Here is a 24,174-nt window from a genome sequence, read left to right as displayed (position 1 = left end):
GCCTATTTTCCATAAGTTTGTAACTCGGGTACATTTGATGGATTAAATTTTACCTATTGTAATGATCGGGTTCGTTTATTAGAAAAGCCAATGATAGAATTTGGGTCGAAAAACTTTTTCGTAGTATTTGGATATTTCACAACCTAGTCCATATTTAAACAAAATCAGGGTCTTTAAGGTGTAGAGAAATATGGTAATAATAGAGTGAGGTAATTATGATTTTAATTGCATGTATAGTTATATAACATGTTAAAGAACTCTTACGACTTTATAGAATTTATTTTGGGTGAGTAGAAATCCCAAAATCAAGCTTAGCGTAAATGGTATTTTTAGCGACGTTGGTTAGAGGTGTGTTGTGAAATATGAGTGTTGGAATTTTCGAAACTGGTTCCCAAATGTCGCTTTGGCGTTGTGTTTTGCCCCTCTAACATGGTTGTTGAAGTGGGATGAGGGTTGTTGTGGTGGGCTCAATGCACTATAAAGTCATTAATGAACCATTAAACGACTTCATTATGCATTTTTCAACTTTTAGAGCTAAGGAAGAATCGCAGGGGACTCCTACTCAGTTTTCACCATTAATAAGGTTAAAGGTAATCTTTTCACTTCCCGAATCCATTTTTTGATCTGTAAAACATAATATAATTGGTAAATAATGACGGGGAGGATTTTGAAATAGATTTTATGGTTGAAACAACCCTATCTTTGCTACTTGAGATCGTGGGTATGATCTAGGGTTCATAGAATTGTTAATAATTTGAATAATTAGTGATTGTTTGTTGATTCTCGTGTTATTGTAATTGTTTGTAGACTAAGAAAAATATGAACGAATACAAAAAGGGGAGGATCAAGTTTCTTTGGATTTCACACTTGTTTCGAGTTAGGTGATTGTTGTTACTCTATGATTGCGTGATGTATGTTTTTTATTGGTTCATTATGATACATGTATGTATATGAGTTGTTGCATTATTGATTACACTTATTGTAAATGAGATAGATGAATTATCATTGCCGTGAAATCATGACTTAAATGTATGATGTTGAGGATTACTTCTGATTGTGATTGTAGTGTATTGATGGGATCGGTTACGACATTCCAACAAAATAACTTGGATTAGTTTCCACGTTTCGATATAAAAGTGAGATCGGTTGTCACGTTTTGGCATAATTATGGGAACATGCACCACGTTCGAGTATGCTAACAGTTTGGAATAATTTATAAATAATTTGGAAGAAATAAATACACACACACACACACACAAAGACACACACACACAGACACACACACACACACACACATACATACACGCACACACGCACACACACACACACACACACACAAGAAAGAGAAATTTTAAAAAGGGTACTCTTATTAGAAATGTTGAAGAAACAACAGATTGGGGGCGATCTCACTGACCTTTGGCTTTACCACAAGCAATCCAGAGGTTAGGGTGAAAAGAATCAGGTGAAGGTAGATACCACTCATAAAAAGATTGGTTAAGAGCCCAAGATTTTAGGCCTTGCTAGTTGCAACTCAATTTGCTATTTAGTTATCTTAGTCTCTTTTTTTTCAAGTCTAAATTAGATCCCCGAAAATTAGATATGAACTAAATAGATATTTTTCTTCTAATGCGTTTTTTTTTTTGGGAAAAGTCTATATTTAGTGTTATGTAATTAGTGCAAGAGAGAGAACATTTTCAAGTGTTAACACATATAAATATTATTTTTTACATCAAAATCCCATTGAGTTGATAGAAGCTACTTTCAAAATTTTGATTAGATCTATTGGTTTTTATAACTAAATTCCCTAAAAATATTATTTCGTTTAGAAAGACATTAAAAAATTAGGTGTTTTTTTTAATTGTTAGTCCAATGAATCCTTAAAGATTGAAACAAGTCATTTTTTTGTTTTATGGATCTATGCTTTTTATACTTTCCCCTCTATTTTCTAACCATTTATGTTTATTTATTTTTACATTAAGGATACAAATTCTGATAAAAGAGATTGAATATCTTAGGTTTTACCATTAAACGGCATATAATTGATCTTGTTGCTCAATGCATACATTTAATGGACAAACATCTTTTACTTTGACTATTTTTTATATTTTTGAACTTTCATTATGTTCTTAAGTTATTAATTCACATGTAAATATAAGTTATTCACAAGATAGCAATTTTCATATACTGTTGAAAATATTCTCTATTATTTCACAAGATATTTTGGTCTTACAGAAGATTTGACAAGGTATGTCTTATATTTCTACTAGACTATGGATAACAAGCAGAACATTTATAATGATGAAGATGCAAAATTAATGAATGTTCCCATATATTTTATCACACTTCATATATCGAAAAGTTATGATTTTAACGTAAGTTTTTGAGAACTTCTTTTTATTTTAAGGTACTCAGTTTTATTCCTTATAAATCGTGCAGAATTTCTTTTATACATACTAGAACTACTTTTTGATGATATATGTGTGTGTTGGAGAGAGAAAGAGAGAATGAATGTGTGTAGAGAGAGAGATATTTATGTAAGAATACTCTTCCTTTTAGAATTCTTTAAGAAACTACTAACTCTAACTATCTAATTGCACTAATCGGGATGGATCTCACCGGCTCCTTACTTGTACATTCTAAAAATAGAGGCTAAGGAGAGAATAATAAGGTGAGGGTGGATAGCTCTCATTAAGAGCTTTGCTAAGTGTCCGAGACAGCAAGTCTTGCTCTTTTGATTTGAGTGGGCTCTGTAGTTCTAATATCTTACTTTTTGCAAGTCGAAATTGTATTCCCAAATAGTAGATATGACATATATAGATCTTTTTCTTCTATTGTTCTATCTTTTTTAGTTAAGTCTACCCTCATATAAAAAATTGTTAGGTCATTCAAGATAAATTTGTCTATATGATATTATTCAATGTTGTAAAATTAAGAAAAGAGAAACTAGATTTTCAAGTTTTTACACAAATGTTTTGTTCCACATCCACTGAGCCATTTATACCTAGATGAACACCTTAGATTAATAGATATTTATTTAGTATAATTATTTTGAAAATAATATAACAAACATTGAATTAGTATTGATAATCTATTATATATATCATTACAACTCTTAAGCTTTTTAATGAATAAATATATTAAAAAGAATTAGAAAAATTGAGTGAAAACCATTAAAAAAAAACCATCATGATACTTGTGAAGATCAAGGAATAAATATACAAAAAAAATTACTATAGAACTAGAAAGAAGAAAGCTTTTGAATTTGAAGTGACAAGTCTTTATTATTCACAGCAATGAAGACTTACATTATAAAACAACAGTAACTTCAATTACCTAAATATCAGCACTGAATTTGTTAAAGATACACAAAATCCTAAAGACTAATAAAAGAAGCCCTTTTAAGAAGACTATTTTACTACACTAAATAAAGAAAGTTGCAGTCCTAAAACATAGAAACTAAAACTCCTCCTTGCTTTATGATCTGAAGATTCTTACTTTCATTCTAAAAAAAAAAGCTCAAACTTACCAAGGGGAAGGGGCTAGGTGAAAATTTCAGCAACCTGCTCATCACTTTTATAGTAAAGAAGCTTCACATATCAATATTTATGCATGTATCTTTAGAAAACAACTTAACATTGAAATGCTTTGTTCTCCCATGAAACGCTGAATTATAAGCAATAGAAATTGCAGCTTGGTTATCATTATAACTCTCAATCCCTTTTTTTATTCCGTATTCACATCACACATGATTTTCCTCAATCACAGTGCTTAATTTATATCTATTGTTGCAACAATGTATTTTCCCTCATCTATTCATTGTGCTATTGTATCTTATTTCCTGGAACACCAAGAGAAAGCTCTTGACCCAAGATTGAAACAAAAACCCAAAGTACTCCTCCTTAGTACAAGTGGTGTACTGACCCTATTTCTTCCTTTTCCCCCAAAATTTTAGGTTCTGGTCATTGAAGGACTTTTAGAGATGACTTTGAAGAAGATTTGGAGTTCTTAATCATCCAAGTAGGGTAGATCCTCACTTTGCGAGAGCAATGTCACTATCAATATTATGATATTGCTTTAGTTTCAAGATTCTTATGTTTCTTTCCCTTTCATTTGGATATTTAACATTGTATGACCTATATGTGGTCTTGTTTCATTGATGTATGGGCTAGAACCAATTTGATATACTCTTATTAGATGGTTATGAGATGAGACGACTATTTGAGACAATGTTATTTTCTATTTATCTATGTGCAATAAAAGTAGAAGACTAAGTAATCTTCCTATATGAAGGGTCTACATATACTTGATATATATATATATATATATATATATATATATATATATATATGTATATATATATATATATATATATATACACACACACACACACACACAGTATGTGTATGTAGAGGTCTATGCAAACCTCAATGTAGTATGAAAAGTTTTAATTTTCCGCTAATTTTAACCTATGAATGTAATGAAGTAAGCTATAAGGCTAATTTTAGTCTTCAAAGAGGATGACGATGCCGATTACGTCTAGGAGGTATTCTTGGATGTGACAATAATGATGTATCACAACTTAATAGGTCGTTACAAATATGAATGTTTTAAAAATAATAAATGTATAATTTAGAAAAGTTGTTAAAATAATGTCTAAACACTCATACTTTACAAGAGACCGAGTACTCACTTGAATATCTTAACTTGTTTTTCTTTTTGATATTTTTCAAATTTGACACAAGTCAAAATTTGATTATGGAAGAACGTATTGATTCAAGAGATTAAAGTGTGATAGAGGGTTACCATTAATGGTGGGGGCTAGGTGTGCTAGAACTCGTGGCGCAAATGTATCTATGCATTGGTAGACCGCCTGAATCTTCCGCTCTGTTCGCTGAGCCAACCTCTTCTCAATCCGGTCCTCAGCCTCGGCAATAGATTTCTGCATCCAAGGATGGATATGAAGCAGCAAGGTGGCCATATAGGCTCGTAACTTCTGGAGCCTAGCAATCAGGACTAGTGCCAGGGGAAGACTAAGCCGAGGTGGTATTAGTGGGCTCTGAAGTGGCAGAATCAGCCACTTGGGCTAAATCTACTGTATCCGCTAAGTTCTCACTCGGCGGCTGCAAATCAACTCTGGGCCCTCGCCGTGGTACAGCCATATTGGCCTCATCCATGATGAGACCTATATCCACTGTCCCGGTCAGAGTACGGAGGACATCAGAGTTTCAATGTGGCACTCCAGCATCCCTGCATAACTCAAAAATCAGAATGGCGAACGGGTAAGTACTAGAGGTCTTAAAATCCCTCTTATGTATCACAAAGGTCAACAACCTCGTGAAGTCGATATCCAAACCGGCTACGAGTGATGTATCCATGAACGCTCTATCCCAAGTAAGGATATTATCTACTGTCGTGGGGATAGGCGGTGGCAGACTAAAAGCCAGAAGAAGTTGGCTGCAAAGGTGAGGTTGGCCTTCTTGATAAGGACTTTGGGGTCCAAAACAAATTTGCTCCCTCAACTTCAATGGAGAGATATTGTGAAATCCACATCTTTGTGTATTCTCTCTGATCTATGCTCCGCTGAAACTGGCCACTCTTGACCAAATCCCACCTGTAATCAAACTCTGGAGTAAGGGGAACCCTCGCGGCACCCCTGGACATACCGTACAAGAAACAACGGATGGAGGTAGAAGAAATTTCCACCCGGCAGCCTCTAACTAAAACCTCTGTGAGTAGTAATGTTTGGAAGGTTTCACCCGTCTGTCCAAAGCACCTCTGAGAGTCACCACGTATGATGAGTATAACTCATGCACAACCTCCTCTTTGTATGAACCCACACTCTTCGCCATCTACTCGAGCCTGTGGCAGGTAAACAAGCCATGCACCTTATAATTTAGAACATTTACATCCATGTATACCTGATACTAGACATATACGCACCACCACTTTGGCTCACTAAAACCGTTGCAGGGACCTCATGCTAGGGTTCCAGAGCAGACTCCAAACTCTGGGCCTCATCATACAAGGCATGGCGGACAGGCACATCTGGGAGAGTGGCTCCAAGTGATCCAGAATCGGAGAAAGTGGCCTCAATCGACCACGTAGAATGGGCCGACTCAAAGTTCAGCATTTTTTAAGTTTAACTATCGACAGACCATCGATCAACCGACGGTCCATAGATGGGGTCTCGTGGTGTTTGTCAGAGATAGGTTTCAAGACTTTTTTTAAAAATCACAATTTGACAACTTTAAGCCAATCATAAGTTCACCCAACAGTTGGCAACAAGTACAAGACCAATTCTTCATCTTTAGAGTTTTAATTTTGCTAGTTTCGATCTCAGATTCTACGATGCTTTGAAACCCTAAGTCGGAATGTCAAGAAACAACTTTTTTTTACACAGATTACACCCCCAACCCATTCACTTTCTATCATTCCTAGTGACATAGTACCCATAATTTAACCAGTTAGCATGCAATTTTTGTCCCTAAGTCAAGAACCACATACAAATTTTATGTTTCCAACAGCAAATGAACGACAATTCATTGACCTAAGGTAATTGAAATAACTGAAATCAGTAGTGGAGTGGGTGATCTTCTCAACAACCAACCTACGTACCAGCCTTCGAACACCGAATGGAGAAAATATGGGAGATAGAGTAGAATCTGGGGAGGGTAGGGTTTTGGGATTTTGTGGGAGTTTGGGATTGTGAAGAAAATGGAAGAGAGAGATATGGGGAGTTAATGGAAAAGGAAGGGAGTAAGGGGAGGGAAACGGTTGGGAGGAAATTTGAAAATATATTTAGAGGTTAATTAAATGGTTTGTCTTTAATATAGTCGGTTGGGTCAGGTTGGGTCACTAGTTCTTTGAACTAACGATACCCCATCGACGGTCTGTAAGTCATTCGACGGACCATCGACTGGAACATCGATCTCATGAAGACTTGGAAAAAATTTCAAGACATACCTGGGAACTATGGACACCATCAACGGTCTGCCGATTAAACGACGACCCATTGGTTGATCCGTAGATCTATGCACCAGACCAATTTCTGTAGAATTCTTAGGTTTGGCCCCTGCACATTGAACACATATTAAGTTATTCTTTTGGTGTTTATCTAGACACTTTTGAGACACAGAACCTAAACAACTTTCTATCTAACACAATAAAAAAAATATGACGCATGAAGATGAGTAAACAAAAAATGAAATAAGGGAATGCAACTATTCCTACAAAGAAAAGAAAAATCTATTTTTTTCTAGAGGATACACTTTTGGTTGCCTCCCAAAAAGCAATTGATTTAACGTCGCGACACAATGCAAGATCTTTGATTAATCAAACTTCATCAAGGAGATATGATTGAACCACTCCATCGACAATCTCCGCGTGCCCTAGGTAGATCTTGATTCTTTGCCCATTGACCGTGAATTTTGCACCCTTCTTGTTCTCCAACTCAACCGCTCCATGAGGGAACACTTTAGTGATAAGGAATGGCCCAGTCCACTTGGACTCGAGTTTCCTGGGAACAAGCATAGCCTTGAATTGAATAGAAGAACCAAGTCCCCAATCACAAATTCTCACTTTTCAATCTTTTGGTCATGGTACTTCTTCATCATCTCTTTTTTTTTAAAATGGATGAACTTTCATATGTTTTTAGGCAAAACTTATCAAGCTCATTCAACCCGTTAAGTCTCTGCCAATCTATCTTCAGTTTCTTCATTGCCCACATGGCCTTATGCTCTAACTCAACTGACAAGTGACAGGCCTTCCCATATACAAGTTTGTAAGGAGACATACCTATGGGGGTCTTGTTTACAGTCTGGTAGGCCCAAAGAGCATCATCAATCCTCCTTGATCAATCCGTTCTATTAGCATTTACCGTTTTTGACAGTATCTGCTTGATTTTGTTATGGGAAACCAAACCTTTCCCACTAGTCTGTGGATGGTACAGAGTGGCTATATTGTTGTGAACCCCATATTTATCCAATATCCCTTTGAACAACTTGTTGCAAAAATAAGATCCCCCATCACTAATAATGGCCCTAGGTGTGCCATATCTGGAGAAGATGTTCTTTTTCAAGAATGCAATGACACTCTTCAGTTCATTGTTGGCAAGTGCTATGGCTTCCACACATTTTGACACATAGTCCACCGCCACAAGTATAAATTTCATCCCATGAGAAGTCACAAACGGGCCCATTAAATAAATGCTCATACATCAAACCACTCAATCACTAGAATGGGATTTAAAGGGAGCTCTTTCCTCTTATAAATTCCTCTATCTCTTTGGCCCCTATCACATGACATGGAAAACTCATGAGTATATTAGTGAATGGTAGGCCAATAGTACCCATACTGCAAAATACACCAAGCCAAAAACAAAAAAATGACAGCTTTTCACAGGCCACACCAGTGACCCCTAACCAACGGACCTTTGTCAAACGATGCCCAAATGGTAAGGGTTCGTTGGTTGGGTCTGCATCCCTCATAACCTGCAGACATTCAGGTCCAATCGATGGACCAAGTTGACGATCCGTCAATTGGTCAACTAGACGTCGACTGGTTTGTTTCTAGGAATTGTATAGGAAGTTTTGGGTCTAAGTCTTGTCCCTTCTCTAGGGACCCTCGTGGGTCCTAGGTGGGATCGTACCAGGACGTTAAACCCCTAAACATAGTCATCTAGGTCATAGTAACATCCCAAACCAATTTCAACCAAAACGAGCATGTAAAACTCACTACAACGCATGAAAACACACAAGCACAATCCAAGTCATATCTTTCGAACGTCATGGAAGTTCTTGGACGTTTGGCCTCCAAACTTCACGCACTGCTAAGGACATCATTATAACTAATTTTAATACAAAAATTAATTGAAGAAACATTCACGAAGCTCAATTTACCTTAGTTTGTTTTTGGGTGTTACACACCTCAGCACTAAGATTATGTATTAACATCTAAATTTTGAATAATAATAATACTTTTAATGTACATATTAATTCATAAAAAGTATTTCTATATTGAAAAAAATTAATAATTTAAAATTTATGAAAAATAGCTTAAATGGCACTTCAAGTATGATAAGATTTATTGTAACAAATTCATACTTTATGGGGGGGCCAAGTTTATCTGAATACATCGTGAATGAGAGGAATTTATTTTTATAAGTGAGAAACAACCATATTTTCCTAAAAATATTTTTGAAAATACTTTTTTGCAAAATATTATCCTTTGTACCAAATTCACCCGAGTAAAATTTAGGAATAATGTAAGTGCATTCTAATGTTTTGAGTTTTGACATATACATTAATAATGTAAGTGCATTCTAATATTTTGAGTTTTGACATAAAAAATATAAAGTTTATCATATAGTGGTATTTTTTTTTGGGTAATAAACATGTATTTTATATACCAAAAGTATTATGCATAAATCAAAAAAATTGAATTGGATTTACATCAAACCATAAAATTTAATACTGCTAGTACAATAAAAACAAACTCCATAGGGAATAGAAATTCAACTTAGTAATTCTTATAGCAAGTCATGACTTCAAAAACTTGTAGAAATTGACTCGTGGAAGATCATATGCACATGATCAACTTAGTAATTCTTATAGTGAGTATTGTTTAAGTTCTTCAATTCTATGAGATTGTTATATTTTTCCTTTCCATCCAAATCATATGCACATGTTCCACTAACAAAATTGAAACATTTTAGAAGAGGCGACATCTTTTTCTTTTTTATTTGATATAATATATATTATCTTTGCAAATCAGGGCATAGCTCTCCTTGAATTACTCTGTCAGGATAGAACTGTTTCTCACACTTTTATTGAGAAAGAACATAATCAAAAAAAAATAGTGTAAGTGGGTGATAATGATTGAACTCTTTTAATTTTTTACCACTGATCAATTCGCGTTTACATACAACATAAAGAAAGTTTTGGGGTTTTTACTAATCTCTTCAAATAATTTCAAAAAAAAATGTTTCAACAAAAATATCCAGAGGAGTCATAGGCCCCTAAGAAAGTATGTGTTTGTTATAACAAATTCAGCATTAATATAGGCGTCATCTAAGCCATTTTAGTTAAATTATATTGAAAGAAAATAAATATAATACTACATCAATAAAATATTTTCACAAAATTATATGGTTATTGGCAATTGTAATGGCTAGTGATTGTCGTAATGAATGTTACTTAAGGATGGTATATTGACTAATGATTGTGTTGTGGATAATAGATATATTTTTTACGATTTTAGTGGAAGCTAACAACAATAGTTTGGCGGTGATTGATAGCTGGATGATACTTTTAATAAATGGTTACTGTGAATAATAATGATGGATGAAAATAAATAGTGGTAACTTATGATGGTGATTCTCGATATTGTTAAATAAGTTTTGTTGTATTGATGATTGATGTCAATAATAATTGTAAATAGTTGCTCCTGTTACTATTTACTTATTATAGTGATTGATTGTGTTGTTGGTTGAGGATAGTAGTTGTGAGTCGTTGATGATGATTTTGATAATGGTGGACTGTAATGATGGTAATTCATCATGATGGAGTAGGGTCATAAGGGTGAATAGATGAAATTGGTGAGCTTTTATCATTTTAGAACCTTAGAATATGCATGTTAATGGTATTAAAATTTATTCAAACTAAGGAATGATAAGTGTTTTGTTATAAAGTTATTCCATATGATATTCAACTATATATAAAACAAGATCTCAAATATTTTTACTGGATTAGATAGATCTAAGTTTTTCATGATTCTTGCCTCTTTATTATCTAATATTCTTTTATTACTTTTCGATTGCTAGGATGCAAATTCTAGTAAATCTAGGTTAGAATAGAGGAAATTAATCATATTCGGTTTGACAAAATGCACCAAGAAATAACATTGCTATAGTGAAAATAAATTTAATTTGTGATAAATTTTAAGGCTGGGATCACTTTTACAATTTCATTAGAAAGTGAAGTTCTTATCAAGGATGAAACATTTAATCTCATATCTAATTAGTTAGTCAATCTTAAGAGATGCCTAACCATAGAAATCATTTGTCTTGTTACAAAATCAATAAGATTGATGGACAATTTTTTTTTTTTTGCATTCTAGCGCTACTATTAAGTTTTTTAAATGTTATTTGACACAAATATCAAAATTTCTAGAAATCGAGCAATTTTGAATACCTAGAGTGATCCAACAAAACGGGGTCTAGGAAAAGTAAACAGTTCTTACCATTTGAATTAACCATACAAATACGTTAGAAATAGTTATAGGCCTAATGTAACAATCAAGGTAGAAGTAGAAGCTAGTAATTTTATTTTTTTCAATAAAATACAAGAAGCCGAAATGGACAAACTAAACAATAAACAACGAAATCATCTACTTTTATTTAGAAGAAATAAACTTCTTATTATGTTGATCAGACCACGATCCTTTAGAGAATATTGATGCTCCAATATTCTTGATGCACAAAATGTTGATGCTCCCATTACATTCAGATAATTACCTTTTCTTAAGGAATTTTTGATAATTTTTATTTACTTATGTACAACTTCTTTGGTTACAGAATGAGATGATAAAAAAATGTTTTACCTGCATACTTAAACATTTGAGTAGAGAAGACAAAACTGGATCATCAAGAATACTTCTCGTCTAGCTAGTTCAATAAATAATTATGTAGGTTCAATTTGAATTTATTTATGTTTTCTTCCCAACAAAATTGGTTAAGTTGTCATTGGCGAGATTGTGAAAACATAAATATTTAATAATTGTTGCAAACAGATCTACCATCATTTGGATACAAACAAAAAGTTTCGATCTTTGGTTGAGCTTTACAATTTCATTCTACATGGGGAAGTTCATGAAACAAAGAAGAAATTAAGTAACAATGAAGAAACAATGAAGGTTAGCTCGAGAAAATAATATTACAATTGGCAATTAGATTTAATCTATGTATGCATGGTCATAAAATTGTTTAATTTGCAAGTGACACCGAGATGTAAACAACATATTCGAAGCAACAAGTTGATCAAACATTATGTAGTTGGAACATGAACTTAGTGTGTGTGTGTGTGTGTGTGTGTGTGTGTTTGTTTGTGTGTTGGTATATAGTCATTTTCATGTTCGTTGAACTTTCTCTATTTGATTCTTATAAATTTTCAAAAATATTATGGTCAGGAAAAAATAGGAAAAGAGAAATTGACGATTTATATGGACATCAACAGGTTAACTTGGGAAATGATGCTCATGCATAATCCTTTTTCTACCTATGGGATTTTGAGCTCATACATCTACAAGAGAGGTCAAAAGAGGTGTTCCCAATTCCAGATATCGATGAATTGCAGGGGTGGATCCATCTATTGACTTATTGAGTTATTTCCCTTAGGCCTCAGGAAAGAGACCTCGTGAGTAAGATAAGGAGAAGAATAATCAATGAAGAGAAAGAATGTGAAAAGATACCAGGAGAAGGAAGATATTTTGGAAGCTTAGAGGAGGTCCAAGGTTGATTAGGAACTAGATGAGCTCATAGCTTGTGCAGGTGGAGCTTCTTCCATCTCGGTGCCAATAGAGGTAGACCTTATTAGTAGAGTTCATGTTGTGATGGATTCTCAATCTACCACCAGCTATTGAGGGGGCTCCCGAGCTCACACTGAGTGTGTCAGCCTCCACTAGAACAACTATTGTCATAGATGTGCAGACCCATCCAATGATTGTTTCCTTAACAATGTACTTCATGATTAAGGATACATACATACTATTTGAGATTTGATTGATTAATAGTAAATCATAATTATGGGGAAAAAAGAGACCAAAGTTCAAATATTCATTACTAGATATCACATATATGTATTTTTGTTTCTAATGTTTGATAGGAAATATCACCAAAAAAAAGTTCTATTTATGGAATTCAAATTTATCAAAAATCCACTCTCAAAGGGTAATTAATAGGATGGAATGGAAAACATCAATATTTTGTACATAAAGCTATTGGAGCATCAACAATTATATTTTAATGAATCATGGCAAGGCAATAAAAATACGATGAAGACCATTGCTTATAATATGAGTAGATATTTTTGTGGTTTATTACATTTTTTTCCCATTTAAGCTTCTTTTATTATATGAAAAAATATAAAAATACTAACTTGTACTCTTACTTCTCAAATAAGAAGTAAAGCGGTCGTATCAAGTAAAGAATCGAACTAATCAGGTTGGGATCGTTCCCACGAGTAAAATAGTTCAGACTTAACTTTAATCTATTATTACTATTATTTAGTCAATTATTTCCTTAGAAAACAAAATACAGTAAAAGGGGATTTTTTTATTTATAAATTAATGAAAATAACTAACTAAATTAAAGTAAACAACTAACAAATTCAAATCTTGGAGTTTAATCAATTAATAAAAATAACTAGGTTTAAGTGTTCCCCACAGGTTCCTAACTTGATAATTCTAACTATAACAATTCTTTCCTAGTATCTTCCATGCAAAGTGATAAGTTATGTATTTCTAAATCCTTGGTCAGCCATCTAGAAAATTTCACTCCGCACCTTGGCCCGGCTACATGTGTTGCTATAGTAACCCTTACCTTTACCTCATATTAAGCATTGTATTTGATATTTGACTAAGTTATTACATCGTACCAATAGACACTAGCCTATTAGATAGTATACACTTAATCTATGTTGATAATTCTTTTTCTATTATTTACCTCCTTGGTCCGTCAAGTAGCATTAAGGCAAGTTTTAATGTTGGTCATCCATTAAAAAGACTTCTAAATGAAAGAATTATCAATACATGCAAGAAACTAATCTGGAATTGTTATTTTAGTTAGATTTTACCTCTTTATTCACTCATGGTTCCCACAACCCTAGTTATGGAGTTTAGTTACCCATAGTCATAATCATAATATTCATATATTTAATATAAGAATTCATGCACTTACTTTGATAAGAAAGAACAAAATCTAGAAATTCACTTGATTAATCAACAAAATCACCAACAATCAATTCCAAAAAAAGTGTAACAATTGCAGAAATTAATCCTTCAATACTTGAACAAGAGAACTAAAGATTCTCCAAAAAGTCTAATAATCAAAAAGTCTACTATCAAAGAGTCTACTAACAAATAGTCTAACCTCAAAACCGAGGTTTTTCGAATTATTTATAAAAAACAAACACCTAATAAAAGAAGGACTCTAATTACTGAAAATCTGTCAGAAGCATCCGAGTCGACGGACTGTCGTGGTCACGACGGGCCGTCATGGCCTCCGTCGTCCCATACTTTAAAAATTCTTCTGCTGCTTTCTTCATTAACCAAAACGAACAGGTATGATGGAGCGTTCCAAGCACGACGGTCCTTCGAGGGTCTTCGTTCCATAATACTAAAACTTCTTGGAATTTGGGTACTGGGACTACTCTATGATCATTGTGACGAACAAGCAGGACGGACCGCCGTGGCTATGATGGTCCGTCATGAACGTCCGTAATCCCACACTTAGGTCATATTTCCCCATCTTCCTTCAGCAGCTTCACTATGATGCCACTTACGAACCGTCACAAGCTCGACGGACCGTCATAAGACCTGTAGGTGGTAACTTTCTGCATTTATTGCTCAAAAACTTCTGCGTTCATCTTTGGACAGATTTCCTGCAAATAAGGAGAAACTTACATAAAAATCAATACAAAAAGGCTTTTGGACACACACTAAACTTAAGTAAAATGCATTAAAAATACCGTAAAACCACGGTATATCAACACCCTCAACTTAAATTTGTTGTTTGTCTTCAAACGACGCACTATGACTCACTACAAAATCTTTGTACAATAGTATCCATATTTAGCTTCACAATCATTTCGCTATCAATCCCAATCAGTCTCATCATGTTTATGCATGTTATCACTATTAGGCTTGAATTATTGAGAATCAGACCATGACACAGACTCACCAAATACTGAGACCTATCCTCTTCAATTTCTCACCGAGGTGCTAATAATTCTGGTATTGCAACTAGTGTCCTCACTTCAAAACAACATCCTCATTTTTCACACAGTGATTTCAGTTTTAGTATAAGGATTAATTTTTAACACTCACTCTTAGAACAAATTCCCAACTCATTCATACATATTGCCATAATCTTGACCTTATTTTCACTGCTTTAAGTTCGCCATACAACACTTAGGATCACGATAGGACTTTCTTAGCTTGTAACATAGGCTCAGGGTCAGGTAGGGTATATTTAGGTTTACTTTAGTGACGTTTTTCCCGCCTTGACATATCGGCTAAACGTACCACTTTTTATCGTTTTATTTCACCCAATTTCTCTATTCTTTCACCTTACTATTTTCCCTTCTTTCTTCATTTGTGTAAGTGACTCTTTTCTTTTCTTGCTCGTATTTATTATATTTTTTTATTTCACTTTTCTTTCAACTGGTTGTTGAGTCACTTTACTTTTGTTTTATCTTTATCTTTGTTCTTTAAACCCCACTTTCAAGTGCATTCCTCATAAGATCCACCCTCAACTCATGGCTTTGCCATGAGTCAAATTACACAATACCCAAAGTTGGGTCAGGGCCACAAAAAGGTTTTTTACTGCATTAGCCACCCTTAACTTATGCTTTTGGCATAAGCTGAGGTGCACATGTCCAAGGAGGGACCAGGGCCAACACATCATTCCTAAAAAATATCAATTGGGGTGAAAAAGAAAGGTCTATTTTATGTTCAAATCATTTGGATCAAAGAGGGATTAATTTCATTTGGTTTTTTTTAAGGCTAAAAATTGGCTATATTGAAGAAGAGCCTATGATCCTTTCCTAATTGTCTATTACATCTTACTTTTAGCAGGACTAACCAGGAAAGTTCTAGCTCAATACAAATAGTGGACTATTCAAATTTTCCTCACACTCACTTGACATTTCATTACTCTACGAGATTATCAGACACCTAGTTCGTGTCTTAGACTTAGTGTCATGCAGTGGTGTATCACTATGTCATGCTTAGAACCACACATTTATCAATTATTGTGGCTAGCCATGCATCATTTTCATTGCATCATGATATCATTTTTGTTTTAGCAATCATGCTTCAGAGTTATACTATGTACACAAGATATAGACATTGCCGGTTAAACAAATAAAATAGTCACTCTCTTTGGAAAAAAGAACACATGAAAGAAAACCCCAAAAGAGGATCGTGAATTGGCCTACTCATACTTCACCCTAGCACTCACTTTCCATCTACCCCACCCCCAACAAAAAGATATGCAATTGTACCCAATGCATAACAAAACTGAAATACGAGAGTGGTAGGTGAAGCAAACCTGGGGCGCAAAGTGCCGGCGATCAGCAAGATGGTCGGTCCCGGAACCCACTACCTATGTAGTATGGACACCCTCAGTAGTGTTTTCATTAGCAACAACACTATCAGTAGTGCCTCCCGCTATCTCCACATATCTGGATCTAGATGCCCTAGCAGCTGACTCTACATCCCTGATCTAATGCGCCTCCTATTTAGCAAGCGAGGGTCTCCTCGCAGCCTCCATCTCACAGCGCTCCTTCTTCCGTTCTCTAGCCTCATCCTCCTCTCGATTCTTGTGAATCTTGGCATACTCTCGAGGGGGAGGTGGTGAATCTCAGAAGCGGCGAATAAGGTAGCCATCACTGTGTCCTCAGCAGGATCTGCAGAAGGGGCCTCAGACTAAGGCAACCTAACCTCTAGGATCATATCAATATCCGCACTCAGACTCTCAACTGCAGCCTAAAGAGTCGACACGTCCACCTAAGGTGCTGGCTGGGCTAGCACCTGCAACTCAAAAGCGTCCAAGCCTTGATGAACCTAAGCGATTTTCCGCTTTGCGTGCTGGATCATTTTACACTCCAAGCGCTCCTCCGCCTCTGCAATAGACCTATGTATCCAAGGCTGGATGTGATGCATAAGCGTGGCCATCTGAGCCTCTAGTTTTTGGACCCTAGAAAGTTGGACCTAAGAGGGGAAAGGGGCTAAGCGAAAGGAGCCAGGGGCAGTGCTACTACCCGGAATAGACTCGACCGGGGTAGTGTCAGTGGTTTTGGAAGTAGCCTGCATAGCCGTTCGAGCATGTGCTACCGTATCAGCCAGTTTTTCACCAAGTGGATGCAACTTTGGACGGGGCCCTCTGCGTAGAGCCAACTCATTGTCACCATCCCTAATGATACCAATATCAACAGTGCCCAGTGGAGTCTTGAGCTTATCAATGTGCAAGATGGGCACACCTGCAGACCTACATAAGGAAAATATCATGCACGAAAAAGGGTAAGTATTTGTGACCTTGCAATCCCTCTCGTGCATGACCTCCTGTAGAAGCCAAGAGAAGTCCACCTCAAACCCGGCTATCATCGCTGCCATCAGAACTGTGCGATCCTATGTGACTATATTATCAACAGCCGTGGGGGAAAGGCAATGGCGGATAATCAACCATAAGAACTTAGTCGTGAAGGTCAAGTTAGCCTTCTTAATGGCTTCCTTCGACTCCGTTACCCAGTCGGCACCCTCTCCATCAATAGACAAGTGCATGGCCATCCACCTCTTGGTGGTCTCTCTCAGCGATGGCTCACACAAGAATTGGCCATCTTTTATAATTTTCCACCTGTAGTCGAACTCGGGAGTGAGAGGGGTCCTGTTGGCATCAACATCCTTGCTGTACAGATACTGATGGATGGCGGGCAGGGAGATGTCGACCTGTTTGCCGCGTACTCGGACGTGCTCAAGTGGGGCCTATTTGGTGGGGGCAGCCCGCCTATCTGTCTGTGATCGGAGAGTAGCCACGTAAGAGGCGTAAAACTCTCAAACTAACACCTCACTATAGCGGCCTAAAGAACGAGTTATCCACTTTAGCAGGTCTCTGGTGAAGACATTGTGGATATCTGGCATGGTGGGGAAACTTCTCGTAAGGACCCGCCTCTCCAGTGTAAGGGCCCGTGTCATGAAACCTTTATCATTTAGAAACTTGGCGTCTGAATACACTTGGTATTGCCCGTCGACAGACCACTAGATGGGCTGGTCAGCAACTGGGGTGAGTGCAGGGACTTCTGCGGACCTGGAGGATTCCTCCGGCCACGAAACTCCTAAGGAACCAGATGCTCCTTCTTCATGTGCAGCTGACAAAGAAGGTGTGTCAGTCAGTGTGCGCTCCTCATCATACTCGGAGGCAGTGACTACGTCGGACGCCACCTTTTTGGGCGTAGCTCTGGTTGCACGTGCAGCTCGTGATGGAATGGCAGTGCCTGGGGGAACGTACTCGGGATCATGCTCATCATCAGAGCCTATAACCATTCGGGCAGATGGGGCGACAGACTTTGAACGCCCATGTGCATAAACTCGATCTTGTTTTGGTGCCTATTAGAGATAGTACCTGTAAAGAATCAATATTAGTAATAGAAGGAGCAAACAAGACAAGCAAAAATGACACAAAATAAATATAAGAGCAAAGTTGTAATGACATCTCTGTAGTAACAGTGAAACACAAAGAGCCAGGTGACGGCTCGTTGTGAATGTGACGGACCGTCGTGGGGTCCGTCATGTCTTACTTCAACTACGTTTATGTGGAGAGTCCTGAAGGAAAGTCTCTGACAGTTATGATGGATAAGTAGGACGGACCCTCGTGACAATGATGGTCCGTCATCGATGTCCGTCGTGGGGCACTTAGAAAAAGTATGGAGACCCTTAGGAGAGGGGTCTCTGGCCGTCATAACGGTTGTGCAAGACGGACCATCGAGGGTATGATGGTTCATCGTAGATGTCCGTCAGAGGAAACTTAGAAAAAGTTAGAGACCCTTAGGACAAGGGTATCTGACAACCATGACGGTTGTGCAAGGCAGATCATCGTGGGAACGACGGTCCATCGCATGTGTCCATTGGTGGACACTTGGAGAAAGTTGGAGACCCATAGGACAAGGATCTCTGACAACCATGACGGTTGCGCAGGACGAACCGTCGTGGGTATGACGGTCCGTCGCATGTGTCTGTTAGAGGACACTTAGAAAAAGTTGGAGAACCTTAGGATAAGGGTCTCTGACAACCATGACGGTTTTGCAAGATGGACCGTTGTGGGAACGACTGTCCATCGCATGTGTCCGTTGGTGGACACTCAGATAAAATGAATAGTGGGGACTGGAACTGACCCTATGACGATCCGTTGGGGTTAGGACGGTCTGTCATCGGGATCTCATTCTTTTATTCAGTGACAGAATTGAGGATGCCACAATCATCCCATGTGACTCAAATGGAATACTTAGTGTTAACCTACATGTTTCTAACCAAAATACCTAGCAAACTAGCAATGCTAAAGCACCTATTTCTCGAGTTTTAACAAGGCAATTAGAGGATTCTCAACCTAGGTCAGACAAAATTGGATCAAAGAATGAAGACCCACTAAAAACAAATAGGCTAATACTAATAAAAAAATAAAAATGCAATGTAAATGGGTAGATATCAGACATACCTGAGAAGAGGAGAAAAAACAGCAAATAAGGCACTTGGTTATCAAGAGCAGAACCACAGCAGCGACTTTGACCAGTAGAAAGGAGATTTCCAGAATTGGGGATTTGGGGAAGTGATCAGTTGAAAAAGATAAGAGGTAGGAAGTTGAAAGTTTGAAAGGGAGGGAAATGGGAGAAAGAGAGAAGGAAATGGGTGAAATAAAGGGGTGGGGTTTTCTAAATGTTGACAATTTTTTAAAATACTCTAGCCGGGTCGGGTTGGGTATACTGGTTAATGATGCAATGAGTACCCGACGATGGTCCGTCTCATCTGCGACAGTCCCTCATGGTTTCCGTCAAGTGTGCTTTAATTTTGAAGTTAATGAAAGACATATCTAGCACGACGGATTCATGCGAAGGTCCATCGCATGTGTGACGGTCCGTCGATGTATGCGTCAGTGATTGTTGCAGAGTGATTTTCTGCATAATTTCCTGGTGATGTGCCTTCAAATTTACAACCCATTAGTAGAAAATGTTACCATTACTAGAACGAAAACTATAAGTATTGGGTCGCCTCCCGATCAGTGCCTGATTTAACGTCGCAACACGAATGAAGACACTTGATTACTCAGACTTCATCAAGATGGTATGCCTCGATCACTTCATTCGCTGATTCAGCATGCCCAAAATAGATTTTTATTCGTTGTCCATTCACCTTAAACCACACACCCTCCTTGGTTTCTAACTCAACTGCTCCATGAGGGAATAGTTGAGTAATCAAGTAAGGGTCAGTCCATTTGGACTTGAGCTTGCCCGGAAACAAATGCAACCTAGAATTGTATAAAAGCACCAAATCCCCAACCATAAACTCTCATTTTTCAATTTTTAGGTCATGGTACTTCTTCATATTTTCTTTGTAGAGGGCTGAGCTTTCATAAGCTTACTGGCGAAATTCATCGAGTTCATTCAACCTAGTTAACCGTTGTTCTTCAGCTTCGTTCTAATCCATTTTCAACTTCTTCATAGCCCATATGGCGTTGTGCTCTAATTCAACCGGATGATGAAAAGCTTTCCATATACAAGTTGGTACGGGGACATACCTATGGGAGTCTTATACGCTGTCCGGTAGGCCCAAAGAGCATCATCAAGCCTCCTTGACCAATCCATCCTACTAGCGTTCACTGTTTTTTACAATATCTGTTTGATCTCCCTATTTGATATTTCAACTTGCCCACTATTTGAGGATGGTAAGGACTGGACACACTATGGCGAACACCATATTTCTCCAATAATCCCTTGAACAATTTGTTGCAAAAGTGGGATCCCCCATCACTAATAATTGCCCTTGGGGTACCAAATCGAGAGATATATTCTTTTTCAAGAACGCAGTGACACTCTTCCCTTCATTGTTTGCGAGGGTGATAGCTTCCACACATTTATATACATAATCAACTGCTACTAAAATGTACTTTATTCCTTGAGAACTCACAAAAGGACCCATAAAGTCAATACCCCAAACATCAAATAACTCAATAACAAAGAATGGGGTTTAGAGGGAGATCTTGCTTTCTTAAAATGTCGCCATCTCTTTGGCATCTATCACATGCTTTAGCAAACTCATGAGCATCTTGATAAAGAGTTGGCCAATAGTAACCACATAGTAATATCTTATGAGCGGTTTGGATACCACTATGATGTCCACCAACGGGTGAGGAATGGCATGACTTTAAAACACTAAACATCTCACATTCTAGCACACAACGCTGAATAAGCCCGTCGGCACAACTCTTATATAAGTATAGTTCATCCCGAAAGAACTTCTTCACATCATACATAAACATTTTTCTTTGATGGAAGGACAAGTCCGATGGAATAATATCAGTAGCAAGATAGTTCGCAAAATCTGCGAACCATGGAATCAAGTCTTGTGAGGCAACCGATACATGCTCATTGGGGAAAGTATCATCAACATCAGTCTTATCCCCTAACTCTCTCATAGCTTCATCTTCTAGACGGGAAAAGTGATCGGCAACTTGGTTTTTGGTCTCTTTTCTATCCCTCACTTCAAAGCCAAATTCTTGTAGCAATAATACTTAACGAATCAACCTCGGTTTTGCATCTTTCTTTGCCATCAAATATCTCAATGTTGAATGATCAATATGCACTATAGCTCTAGTGCCTAGCAAATAGTAGTGAAATTTTTCAAAAGCAAAGACTACTACAAGGAGTTCATGCTCAGTCACTGTGTAGTTCTTTTGGGCTTCATTTAGGGCTTCACTAGCATAGTTAATGGGATGAAGGATTTTGTTCCTTCTTTGTCCCAATACTAAACCAAGAGAAACCCCACTAGCATCGCACATCACCTCAAATGGAATGTTCCAATCCAGAGATATAATGATAGGTGCCGACACCAATTTTTCTTTTAGCTCGCCGAATGCTTTAAGATAGGATTCATCAAAATAAAATTTACAATCTTTCTCCAGCAGTTTGCACAACGGATGTTCAATTTTTGAAAAATCTTGATGAATCTCCAGTAAAAACCTGCATGCCTAAGAAAGCTTCGCGCACCTTTTACAGAGATAGGTGGGGGAAGTCTCTCTGTTACCTCGACTTTAGCTCGATCAACCTCTATGCCCTTTTCTGAGTGAGATGACCCAAAACAATACCTTCTTTCACCATGAAGTGGCATTTTTCCCAATTTAGTACTAAATTGCAGTCTTTACATTTCTTAAGGACCTTAAATAAATGGTTCAAACACCACTGAAATGATTCAGCATCCACAGAAAATCATCCATAAAAAATTCAATAGTATCTTCCACCATGTCGGAGAATATCAACATCATACATCTCTAAAATGTGGTGGGCGCATTGCACAACCCAAACGACATTATCTTGAACGCAAAGGTCCCATACGGACAAGTAAAGGTGGTTTTCTCTTAATCTTCTGGTGCAATTGAAATCTGATTATACCCCGAATATTCATCAAGAAAATAGTACCACCCTTTTTCGGCAAGTCTATGCAACATCTTATCCATGAAGGGCATAGGAAAATGGTCTTTTTTGGTCCATGCATTTAATTTATGGTAATCCATACACACCCTCCATCCAGTAACCGTTCTCATTGGAACAAGTTCATTTTTCTCATTGGGGACCACAGTCATTCCTCATTTCTTAGGTACACACTGAACAGGGCATACCCAACTATTATCAGCAATCGGATAGATTACTCTCGCATCCAACCATTTGACGATTTCCTTCTTCACGACCTCTTACATAGGTGGAATTAAGCGTCTCTGGTGCTCAATACTTGGCTTGTGATCGGGCATGAGATTGATTTTATGAAAAAAAATATCAGGAGGGATCCCAATAATGTCCGTAATAGTCCATCCAATAGCTCTTTTAAACCTTTTTAGCACTTTCACCAAACTCTTAGCTTGTTATTTATTCAGGTCAGATGCAATGATTACCGGCAAAGTGTTACCATTTCCTAAGAATTCATACCTGAGATGAGGTGGGAGAGCTTTTAGTTCTAATTTTGGAACCTCTTCTATAGATGGTTTCGCGGGTAGAGACTCGCGATTATTCGTGTCTAAGTCATATTTCTTCGGTGTAAACCGAACATAACCTCGATCAAGAGCCGCTATTAATGACTCATACTCTTCAATGCAGTCGTTATCAAAATTTATTATCAGTGCCGCTAATGCTTCTACACCTAGACGTTCTTCTATTTGTGTCTCAAATGACTCACCAACTTTGTAGGATATAGCGGATATCGATTGGAGCTCACCACTCTGCCTCATGGACCTACAAATGTTGAAGGTCACTTCTTCATTGTTCAACCAAAATTTCATCTGCCCCTTTTCCATATCAACTAAGGCTCTACCCGTAGCAAGGAATGGCCTCCCAAGAATAACAGGCACTTTAAAATCAACTCCACAATCAAGAATAACAAAATCAGCAGAAATATAAATGACTCCACTTTTACTACCACATCGTGGAGTATCCCTATAGGTCGCTTTACCGTTTGATTGGCCATCAGTAGCCTCATCGCAGTAGGCTTTGGATCACCCAAACCCAACTTCTTGTAAATCGAGAGGAGCATGAGATTTATGCTTGACCCCAGATTACATAATGCTTTCGCAAAATGTAATAACCCTATTGTACAAGGAATAGTGAACGCACCCGGATATTCTTTGTTTTGTACCAGAGATGTTGTAGCAATAGCAGTACAATGCTGCATTCTATCATCATCCTCAAAAGTGACAGATCTTTTCTTTGTGACCAGATTTTTTTATAACATGGCATAGCAAGGCATTTGTTCTAAAGCTTCTACAAAAGGGACATTGATAGAAAGTTGCTTCAACATTGTTATAAAATGTTGATATTTACCATCCTCGGTCTTTTTCACTAATCTTTGAGGAAATAGGGGTAGTGGTTTAGGCATGAGAGTTACTTTTCTAGGAACTTCAGTATCTTTTCAAGTGTTATCTTCTACTTCACCACTAACCTCTACAACTTTATCATTATCTTTTGTCACATTTTCCTCATTAGACGGAATAAGTGGGTCATTGGTTTTCTTACCACCGCGAGTAGTGATTACCATACAGTGTCCATCATTTTTCGGATTTTGGAAAGTGTTGTTAGGAAGAGTGCTTGGTTGCCGTGTGTTCACAGCCGCAGATAATTGGGCCATTCGTACTTCAAGTTGCTTAAT

General features: G+C 37.2%; 1 pseudogene; it reads right to left on the bottom strand.

Moving 5' to 3' along the window:
- Nucleotides 1-16,986: 16,986 nt before the first annotated feature.
- Nucleotides 16,987-23,260, bottom strand: LOC138349191 (uncharacterized; annotated as a pseudogene).
- Nucleotides 23,261-24,174: the final 914 nt, after the last annotated feature.

The sequence above is a fragment of the Solanum lycopersicum genome, chromosome 6 (assembly GCF_036512215.1).
Source record: "Solanum lycopersicum chromosome 6, SLM_r2.1".
Lineage (NCBI taxonomy): Eukaryota > Viridiplantae > Streptophyta > Magnoliopsida > Solanales > Solanaceae > Solanum > Solanum lycopersicum.
This window is presented reverse-complemented; position numbering and strand designations above follow the sequence as displayed.